Raw genomic sequence first — 12,163 nt, 5'->3', positions numbered from 1 at the left:
GTTGTCAGATGGTTGTTGGCCTTGATGCTAGCAAGAAATTCAAGTTGGGGTTGGTCGTCACATTTTATGGGGGGTTGGTTGTCACATGGTATCCAAAGGCTGCAGCCAGAAAAGGAACCCAATAACAAAATTGTCAAGCTGTATCCTCACTGACACCCCAGAGAAGGAGAGAATAGAGCAGGAAAAGGCAGCTACCATGCAAAAGAAAAAAGGGCAACAAAATCAAAACAACCCAGTGCATCCCAAACTAGACCAGCTGCCAAGGCTACAGTAAGTTATGTAGACCATTTGTCAACTTGACAAAGCAATTAAACCCTATAGTGCGTGACAACCGACCCCTTGATGGGGTTGGTTGTCACAATGTGTAAGGGTGTCTTTGATGATTAATTTCTTCTTTATTACAATAAGATATTCAAATTGAGGGGCACACATTTCAAGCCAACACCTTAAGCTTCAATTTAATGTAGGAATAACTATTGAAAGATGTTTAGGTGATGAGCAATTCTCACTAGAGTAAAAAGTGTGCCTACTTACCCCGTTGTCCCCTACTGATTATGTGTATTGAGAAAAAAATGCATACATATATGACATTCATTTGATGTTGTAGGGTTACCTTCAATAACGTCTGCTTCTCTGCCACTCAATCCATGTTTTTATGTCAATTTCTGCCTCTATTTTAACGTAAAGCTCAAATATAGTCAGAAGCTGAGTTTAACACTTACAGATATTACCTTTTAATACAAAACTAATATAAAGTGGTACTCGCACTGGCTTTGGTATATTGCCTCTGATGTGAAACATAATGATATGTTCTATATTAGCATTGGGTCCACTCAGTCTTGATATTAAAAATGTCTCCTTGGGCAGGGAATATGTGAGCAGAAGGAGCTACTGGCTAGTGGGCTGTAAGTGCTCTGAAGGCTTGCCAGTGGCTCTCAGTATCATTAGCTTTGAGTATGTGTCTTCCTCTATTTCTCCTCTCTTCTATATATATATATACACACACACACACACACACACACAAACTCACACACACATATATATATATACACATCTATCTCTAGTTCCCTGTCAGTCTTTGTTCCCTTATTGTATTTCTTCTGAATGTCCTGATATTTCTATATTGATCTCTATTCCCAATGTATGTATGCTTAGGTGCAGCCATGTTCTGACTAAAAATGGCACAGTTCATGTAAACACTTGAGACATTGGTGGTGCCTCTCCATGGTCCCAGAAAAATAACAATAATAATAAATAGTGATAATAATAAAACTAGGAAATCCTGCAGAGATTTTAAAAGTATGCCCCCCCCCCCCCACGCCGACCGCCAGCCCCGCATCCGCAAGAAATCTGCATACAAGCTGGAAAGCCAATGGTGTTTCAGGGTGGGTAAATGTAATCCAATAACCTACACATACATCTATATATGCAGGATTGCATATTACAGTCGAGCAGGTGGGTATACCAACATCCTTTCAAAACACCAATATTTGAATTGTGCTGCAGCTTCTTGGAGCAGAAGCCTCATACTGTCAGCATAAGCCCCCATAAGTCTCCACATGCTGCTATTTCTGTAGGAACACCACAGATGGGCAGTATGTAAAGGGGTAACAAAAGTATGTCAAAAGAGAGACCCAGTTGATGTGATCCATCCATTATCAAAAAACCTTTATCCAGGGTTGGGGATGTCTAGGAAAATGGGCCAGCAAAGCAGCCGAGACGTACCCTTTCCAAAGCAACTTCCTCCAGCCTCTTTGGAGGGATCCCTAGGCGTTCCCAGTACATACGAGAGATATAAAACAGAGTAAATATAACATTGGATAGTCGTATCTGGCTTTTTAATTATCGTAACGTGTTTGGTTGATTGATGTGTAGAGAGACAGAGAGTTGAAATGGGGAGAGAGAAACCATCAGTGAATATCTCCTCACAATCTGTCTGTCAGAGTTTGCGACGCCCTTAAAAACCTGCAGTTTGCGTTTACCTTTTTCTGAACCGTAACCATGATCTTTCCCCCATCACCTGCCAGTACCTGATGGAATAAAATACCCTGTCTGTGTTTTAGAAGCCTAACATATGGTGAAGGTATACAGTTAAGGTTATCTATATCATAACAAGGACCTTCCCTTTTTTTTTTTTTTTACATGTATTTTTATTGCTTGTTAGACAAGATGTACGCTGTCACACATGTTACAATATTTCACAGTAGTTACATTTCTTTTTGCGACAATGTACAATGAAACAAGAGTTTACATTTTTATATTTTTAAGGACCTTCCCTTTTAACCATAATCATGCCGTATAGCTGCCAGTAACACATTGCAAAACATTGCACTGAAAATAACTTTGCAAAATTGGCATATTTAGAAGTGCATTGCTGTTAACCTACCAATTATCGAGGTAGAGCATGAAAATATTACTCCTGTGGTAACTTTACTGAGGTGTAAAAACTATATTATAAACTGGTGCAATATTTTGCCGTATCACAGACTTTCAAACTCATGGATTTTTGACTCAAACTGGCCCTCATGGATCACATTTCATCATCTCAGTGGTAGGCCTACCTGAGGCAAATACTTCCCCACCAGGCAGCTCCTTGCTTTTTTCTTTAACACAGTGCTATTTTCTGTCTGAATGCCCCCTAACACTGTAGCTACTGTCAGCCTTCATCCGACAGTTCATGCACACTAAAACAGATACAAAACAAACACAAATGCGTACAAGACAAAGAAAATGAATATAAAGGTTATTTTTCTCACACAGAGATGCAAACAACACACAACTTTTTTCACACAAAGTTGTTGCTGATGACCTGTCAAAGTAAAGTGTTTCAAATGGTTTTGCCCATATGCAGCACTGTGTGGCCCTCAAGCGCACACACATGAAACATTAACTCATGTCTCTGTCTTGCTCTCGGTTTCACAGCCAGACAGATATTGACAAACGCAAAGGAAACTTTCACCGCAGTCTTTCTTATTTTGTTTTAAGCTTGAGGCATATGCAAATTCAAAACACTTTTTCAATTATTATTTTTCAACTAATTTCCTCGTGAGCGTTTTATGTATTTTATGCTGTTTTGCATGTTTTATTTCTGAGCAGCATATTGCTGTCCAGGTTCTGCTGCCGTTGGTGTCTTGTATGGAAATACTCAAAGATTTGTATGATTTGTTTTTGTTTGTTTTTTTGTTTTTTTTTATCAAAGGATTGTACGGTACGGAGCCCCTCTGGTGACATCTGTGAAAAAAAAAATCTTTTTGCTCGACTTAGTGATCTGTTTGCATGACTTAATAATCGAGATAATTAATTTGTGGCCACAATTCAATAAATTGTGGGAACGAGATAATTATTTTGTGGCACAGTTTGATAATTTGTGGGAACGAGATACTTATGTTGTGGCCACGAATTAACAATTATAAAAGGAGTGTGTCCTGTGTTGTCTATCGTTGCAGCAGGGGTTAGACCATGTCGGCTATGGACAAGATAGAAGAAATATCGTTCTATTTTAACCTCGGAATGATTTACAATGACATTTTATTTCATGACTAAATAATATGCTGATCTAACATAAAACCGCGCTGAAAAAGGCATGAAATGAGGCAGCCAGTAAGTAGGCTTCCTCTGCCTCACTGAAGGGGGCGTATGCGTGAGCCAACAGGGTTTACAGGATACTTCCGTTACCTTCACAACCTGTAGCCTACTTATTTGAGCTGGCTTTATTTATCCATTATTCCGTTTGGCTATTTTTCGTATTTATTTGTGTAGGGTAATGAAAGGCAGATGTTGCAACTGAAATTTGAATTAGCCGTAAAATACGATCAGCTGGTTCAGTAGACAGCTGTCACTTTGGCCGCGGCGCAATGACTGAATAAGGGTTGACTGATGACAATAGAAAGGCTTGGAGCTTTGGCAACTGACTGTTAAAAACAGACACAGAGGACCATATTACTGTGCAAGCTAAATGCAGAAGGTAAAACTATTTTCTCTGGTGAAGTGACATTCCGAGGAACCCCGCTGCCTCTGCACAGTTGGGAAGAGAGGTGTATCTGGAATCTGTCACAGGCCATCCATGCAGCACAGCAGAAGATTGACTGCGTTTTGCTCTGTTTTATGCCACCTGCCAGACCAGGTCAGCACATCTCACCACACACACACGAGGTACATTGTCAAACCACAATTAGGCATAATAGATTCACTGTGATCTAATGTACTGTGCATCCATTGATTATAGTTGATGCTGTTGTTTAAATCAGATGCGTTGGTTACTCTTTCCAGTTTCTGGGGTGCTGGTTATCATTTCAGGGAGCTGTGGAACTGCGCACACACACACACACACACACACACACACACACACACACACACACACACACACACAGGCACGCACGCACACACACCAAACACACACACACTATACTGTATACATATACACTCTATGTAAAGCCCACTGATGCAAATGTCTATTTGTGATATTGGGCTTTACAAAAATAAATAAACAGATTTACAAATAAAATAAATAAAAACTGATTTTCTCTCTACATCACTGAACATCACCAGGACTGCCGATTCCCACCAACCCTCTCCGTGTCCAAGCATATTTTAAAGGATTGAGTTACCGGACTGCACCAGCTGTGTACAGCATCTCTTCTTTTCGATCACATCCGGGAAGTATCACCTGCATCGCATTATAACTCCATCAGAGTTGTGCAGCAGAATCATGAATGTTCTTTAGAGATAAGCGTTACTGCGATGGACAAATTGAATCGCAGTGGGGCCAAAAATAACTCCAGTACCACAACAAAAAATATGTAATTATTTGTGGATGGTTAACAGGGTAATTTCAGGAATTGTCTGTGTATGCAACAACAAAGTTATTTTAAATGTGATTGTTGCTTTGATTTGCCTGCTGTATATTGGCACTGTATATTTGCACTGGCCAGCAAGAATATTTTTTTCCTGATGGAGTTGGTCTGGACTATCTACCTCGTTACCAAACTGTCAGGATATCATGTTTTTTAAAGTGGAGAAGAGGGAATAATTTAAAGTAACCACATGGAACTTTCCATTTCTGTTGATTCTAGTGGCAGCTTTAGATAAAAGCGGTACTACGAGTTATCAGCACCCAAGCATGTACCTGCGGCGCGTGCATTTGTCTAGGGAAGTTTGTGAATAAGTCCATGAAGAAGACTGCAGATGCGTCACGATCAGGTCACAGTGAGGAAATGTATTCATATGTGAATATGTCTGATTTAATAATGGTAATATGACAATGGTGAAGCAGAGTCAGCTTTGATTTACTACCGTCCATATGCACGGGATGTTCTAGTGTCTGCCTGCCGTAAATTTTGTATTGAGTTCCCTGGAATAATCTGACCCGTGCAAAGGGCATTAATAATTACTATATAAAAATATAAAAAACTATTCCATAAACATTTAAAAGTTCATAGGAGGTTTAATTCATGGTGATGGTGATATATTTTAATACTTTTCATTTAGTAAATATTACCCATTTCAAAATGTGTCCCTAGACCTTGAAAATACCAAAGAATGACACACATATCGCCGTTTTAATGCACCTGATTTGGCAGCTGCTATATGTTGCACGAGAGGAATAAGAACAAATGCAAAAACACATCGGTCTTGATGGTTAGAGAAAATAACAGGAATGGCACTGATGTAAAATTTACTTTACACAAGATGGAAACTGATGAAAGCCTGATGGGGGATGAATCAGATAAGTGACAATGGCAACCATCATCACATGGAGAGACTACATCAGCTGGGTCAATCAGGCTGGAGTAATGCACCGCAACTGTCAAAGAAAATCTTAAGGCGCTCCATGGCCACTTTGCTCTGTGGTAGAATGTGTGTGTGTGTGTGTGTGTGTGTGTGTGTGTGTGTGTGTGTGTGCGGGTGGAGAGGGTGTGCTTGAGTTTAATTTGCAGTATTATATTACACCACCCCCATGACTCAAAATTGCATGCCATTAACACTCCTGTTATGTTCCGGGTCAAATTGACCCATTTCAAAGTTTGAAGATCTAGGAAATATAGTTAAAAGTATTTTTTCAGTAAGAAACTTCTTCTGCTTGTCTTAATTAGGGTAATCAACATATAATATGAAAATATTTCATCTCACACATTTGCAACCACCCCCTGCATGTTTATATCACATAGATACTGTTCGGGTCAATTTGACTGTGAGACATATTTCACCCAAATCTCACACACGCACACACATACACACGCCCATGCACGCACACACCCACACCCACACACACACACACACAAACACACACACACACAGTTGCAAGTGTTATGACTTTTGACGGGAACCATTTACACTCAACAAAAACATAAACGCAACACTTTTGTTTTTGCTCCCATTTTTCATGAGATGGACTTAAAGATCTAAAATTCATTCCAGATACACAATTGTACCATTTCTCTCAAACATTGTTCACAAATCTGTCTAAATGTGTGATAGTGAGCACTTCTGCTTTGCTGAGATAATCCATCCCACCTCACAGGTGTGCCACATCAAGATGCTGATCTGACATCATGATTAGTGCACAGGTGTGCCTTAGACTGTCCACAATAAAAGGCCACTCTGAAATGTGCATTTTTTGCTTTATTGGGGGTCTGGGGACCCAGAACCAGTCAGTATCTGGTGTGACCACCATTTGCCTCATGCAGTGCAACACATCTTCTTCGCATAGAGTTTATCAGATTGTCAATTGTGGCCTGTGGAATGTTGGTCCACTCCTCTTCAATGGCTGTGCGAAGTTGCTGGAGACGGCTTATGGTGGAGAAATGAACATTCAATGCACGAGCAACAGATCTGGTTGACATTCCTGCTGTCAGCATGCCAATTGCACGCTCCCTCAATGCTTGTGGCATCTGTGGCATTTTGCTGTGAGACAAAACTGCACATTTCAGGGTGGCCTTTTATTGTGGACAGTCTAAGGCACACCTGTGCACTAATCATGATGTCAGATCAGCATCTTGATGTGGCACACCTGTGAGGTGGGATGGATTATCTCAGCAAAGCAGAAGTGCTCACTATCACACATTTAGACAGATTTGTGAACAATTTTTGAGAGAAATGGTACAATTGTGTATCTGGAATGAATTTTAGATCTTTAAGTCCATCTCATGAAAAATGGGAGCAAAAACAAAAGTGTTGCGTTTATATTTTTGTTGAGTGTATGTTCCCTTGGGAAAACTCCACCCACATGCAGTGGACACTCAAAAGGGGAGGGGCAAAACATATAAAATATTCTCTGCAATGGGAGTCCTACCAACATTACACTCTGTCAGGCAGACCTTTACGAAATGAGCAGCAGAAACAAAGGGATGACAGTCCAGGAGGCTCTGGAAGTCATCATTGATCATAACAGTGAAATAGAGGAGGATGTGTCTAAATTGTGATTCTAATGATTCTGAATTTGAACCAGATGAGGGAATTGCTATTCCTATTCCTCCAAGCAAGACATTCATGTCAAAAAATGGTGAAATTCATCCCCAAATATGCGTCAGGCAAACCTGTCTGCAGAAAGCATACAGGTGAAACTCATATAATTAGAATATCATGGAAAATTAATTGGAATTGAGGCAATAAGTCATGCAAAATGGACCCAAACCAAGTACTCAGTACACATGCATGATTATACTTTATAGAGGGCTAATATTTCTGCATTAAAAATCCCTTTTTTTATTGATTTCATGTAATATTCAAATTTTCTGATATTTTAAATTTGGGGTTTTCATAAACTGTGTAAACCATAATAATCTAAATTATAACAAATAAAGGCTTTGAATATCTCACCTTTCATGTAATGGGTCTATATAATATATCACTTTCACCTTTTGAGTCAAATTACTGAAATAAATGAACTTTTGCACGATATTAAAAAAAATTGAGTTTCACCTTAAATATCCACTTGGATGGCACTGACTCGTGTGACTGACATCAAGTCAGCTTTTGAGCTGGTCATGCCAGATTCAATACAGAAAATCATTCTGGAAATGACTAATCTAGAAGGGAGGTGTGTTTTTGGGGAAAAGTGGAAGGAGCTGGACAAAACATGTATTTGGGGCTCCTCATCCTGGCTGGGGTCGAAGGATGAATCGACAGCCAGTATGTGGGATGCAGAGACAGCCAGGCAGGGCTATATTTCAAGCCACAATGTCTCTGGAGACTTTTCACATTTTCTCCAGTGTTTCAAAAGTAATAAAGTGGTGAAACATTACAAAAAAAGTTTGAACATGTCTTTTTTTAATTAAAAACGAGTGAATTATCCTTATTGAACCATTACCTGTTAGAGGTATGGAACACCACATTGCACTAAATATTGATAGAATAGTTAGTCATGGAGTTGGTGATGACATGTTCACACTGCTTGTTAGGATTTTTTTCGGATTAGGACATCTTTTGTAGATTTAAACATGCACCGGGTCAAATTGACCCGGAACACCATTGCTGTTCCTGACAAATGAACATAACAGGAGGGTTACATCATTAAATGCCCATCCATACGTTAATGTTCGGCGCAGATGTAATGAATAGTACAGGCAATGCACGTACAGTCTTCAATTTATATAAAGGCAAGTAGCTACAGAGACTCATTGTAAAAGCACTGAGCTGATTTGGTGGCTGAAAAAACTATTTGTCTGAATGGGAGACATTATTTGTATCATGTTGTAATCTGTTGTTTATGTCCAGTTAAGGATCAGGATGTCCCGGATAAGTCCACATCTGTCCTCACAGTCATTTACAAAGTCAGGTCCCCAGATGAATTTACTTTTAAGACAGAATTAAATTCTCACAAGCTTGAACGTTTGCCGTTTAGTCCAAAGATCACTTAGAGAAACGCCATATTGACAATTGACAGTTCACTGCCTATATCACTGATGAAGGGCTTCCCACTAAGCCAATTCAGTCACCTAAAATGATACAGTGTGTGCTTCAGATTCTACACTCAATTGCAAGCCACTGATCTTGCAAGAATATTTCCAGAGAGACAAGTCTGCCAACCTAAGCAGATGGATAAGATGCAGATGCAGTCATGCTTTTTGAAAAGATATTCTCCACCTGATAGCACGCGCAAAGAAGTCATCTCTCCTCCTGAATGGTAAAAAGTCCAAAGTGGATTACAAGTGTAGGAACGTTAGCCTGGGTGAACCCTAGCCGCGCCTGTCTGCGATTTGATTTCCCGCTCTGCAGACTAGCCTGGCCTTGACCCCTGTTTGGCCCAGTTTACTTCATCCCAAATATTCTGTCACCAATCACAAACGCCCAGGTGCACAATGACGACAGTGAAGCGATGGCAGATCATTGTTCTGATTGAAGGTTTATCCAAGTGCGTACTCAAGCATTTTGATCTACGTCCGTTGATCAAGCCTCTTTAAACTCGGAAATGACAATGTCGATTCCAAATCTATCTTTAATCTTAACTAAGATTTCCAGGCTAAAGGAAGGTTGCTTTCTAAACAAGACAGCTGCTCAGGAGGTATAGTCAGGCGTTTTGCTGCGAGAATGATTCTGATCTCTGTCCCTGGGTATTGTCATGGTTACCCGCCAACAAGCAGCGAGGTTCAAAGAGAGCTCGGGTGAGAGGATGTGTTAAAGAGAAAGACGCAGCACAACGCCAGCGCCAAAATGTCTCCTAAAAACTATTCATCTAACACTCACACACCTAAGTGTGCTAACGGCTACATTAGCATTTGGTTAAATGATATGCAGTTTGTTCATTATGAGCCACCGAAGCCACCATACTGTGTTGCCTCATCCAATCAGAATGCCCGGTGGGCTAGTTCACTTTTACCTCCTGTTTGTTACTGTATCGGAGCGCAGTTTTATTGAATGCTTTGATTAAATGCAGTCGTTTAAACTCGGTGTGATCCCTGACTCATACAAACACTTATGAACGTCTGCAAGGAGGGCATGACAATAAGTATAGCCATGTCAACTTTGCGCAGATATGCAGTCACTGGGACTGTTCAGGAGAAAAGCCCAGTCGGACCTCAGCAGCTGATCACGGGCGTAAAGCCGAAAGTCTGTTCCTCAGTATAGGCTACCCCATGCGATTGCTGATTAATGAATGAACAGTCAAAACATATTTAAAATAATTGTATTGATTATGTGGCCCATTGTAGTCCGGAAACCAAGGCAATTGCCTACGTTTGCCTATGGCTAGGTTCACCTCGTCTGCACACAAACACACAGATACACACTATAAGTTTGGCACAACACCGGAACCGCAACCACTAAATTGCTAAATCAACATTTAGGCCATTATTCTCATAGGCCTACTTGATATCCTGGTCATGGATTGTGTGTAAAAATAGAGTAAAGTGTGCTTTTAGGGCAGGAATAAAAGACGATAAGGTCGGACAGAGTCGTTGCCGTCCTGCAGCCAGCCAACCATCGTTATTGATGAATGAGAGGGGCGGTCCTTATAAGATCTCGTAATTACGAGATCCTGAGTGTGCTAACGGCTACATTAGCTGTGAAACTTTTTTTTATTTGGTGAATGCTCAGCGCCACCGTACCATGGTGCCCCAGGCAAAGGCAATAAGAAACAGTAGACAATTGAGTTTGGGAGGATGAAGAGTGTCAGGAAACATGTAACTGACGGACAGGCAGGTACATTTTTGCACACCATATGTGTCTGGGAAACACACAAACATCTCTCTGTTTTGCTCTTTGCTGCTTTTTCCTTTTGGCTGCCCTGTTAGGCCACACCCTCTAATGGTCAGCCAAAGCTCCACTACTCCCCGCTGCACACTAAGGCCCAGGACACACATCCTACGTCCACTGTGCGTCTGCGTCTAACTTTTTATTTTGGCAACCCTGGTAACACACTACAGCGGCCACACATCCAACCTCCGATGCACTGCTCACGCCTGTTGGACTCGCGTCTGCAGCAGCGCCGTCGTATGGGGGGGGGGGGGGGGGTAAGTTATGACGATTATAAGGGCCTTCAGCCCGCAAGGGCCACACAAACCCCCCAGTAGCCTCTATGACAAAATGATTATGCATACACTGAACTATTATATATTCATACGAATGAATCCGAATCAAAACAAAGCCACAAGTCATACAATATTCTAATTTCAATAATTTCAATAACCCCCTTGGCCCCTTCTTAAAAAATGGTTTGGTCCACCCGCAGAGACCCTCGCGTCTCTGAAGAATCTGCCAGCTCCTCGCTGCGCTGTCTGTCTGTGTGTCTCAGCGCCGGTGCACAATTACACAAACACAAGGAGGACGAACGTTTCGGTAAAATACGCTAATAACGTTCGGACTAGAATTTACGTGAATTACTGGCTGGTTGTTACTGCAAGTAAGTGAAATAAAACATAAGTTATAAAGCCCAACATTGTGATACTTTAATATGTTCTGTCGGTCCAGAGACCGCAAGCTCAGCAGTTAACTAGCTAAACAAATTAAGCTGTCTGTCTTCTAATCGTTCAGCTTAGTTTGCCACGAATCATAAAATAATGCATATAGCGCTGCTGACTGAGACTAGTGTAGCAGATCCTCCTCCCTATAGTAGTGACAGCCTACAGACAGAGAGGAGAGGAGAAATAGGCCTACTGTCACTGAACCATGTTTTTAATTTTTTTTTAAACTTTCCTCAGTATTTTGATGTCATAAACAGACTATGATTTTATCTATTTGGACATTATTGAGTTTATTTAAAAATATTTGGAAAAAATGCCCTTAGTTGCTCATGCACTGTGTATATTCTATAGCCTATTTCACCCTCATCTGTGAAAAAAAAGAAAGCTGGACAACAGAGTTCTTCATGTAAAGTTAAGTGGTTTCTTTAAAGAAAAGAAAATACTATAGAAAGATTACAACTTTGTGGATGTTTATTTGCATAATACTCTATTTTATATTAATATTGTTATGGTAAATACGTGTGTCTTTCTTCAATAGCTTCATTTCATTCATCTGACTCAGTGTCTCCAAATTATCCCAAAAATAAGTAGGCCTAGTACACAGAAAAAAGTTGTTCACACAAAATTCCTCAGATTTTGCCTCATAATTTTCCTCTCAAAGTGCACCAGATTCATGCATTTCACTTTAAAAAGGTAAAAAAAAATCTACCGGGGGGGCATACCCCCGGACCCCCCTAGGAGGGTCACGATCTCTGCTGACTACT

The sequence above is a fragment of the Ammodytes marinus genome, assembly GCF_949987685.1.
Source record: "Ammodytes marinus genome assembly, chromosome: 3".
Lineage (NCBI taxonomy): Eukaryota > Metazoa > Chordata > Actinopteri > Uranoscopiformes > Ammodytidae > Ammodytes > Ammodytes marinus.
This window is presented reverse-complemented; position numbering follows the sequence as displayed.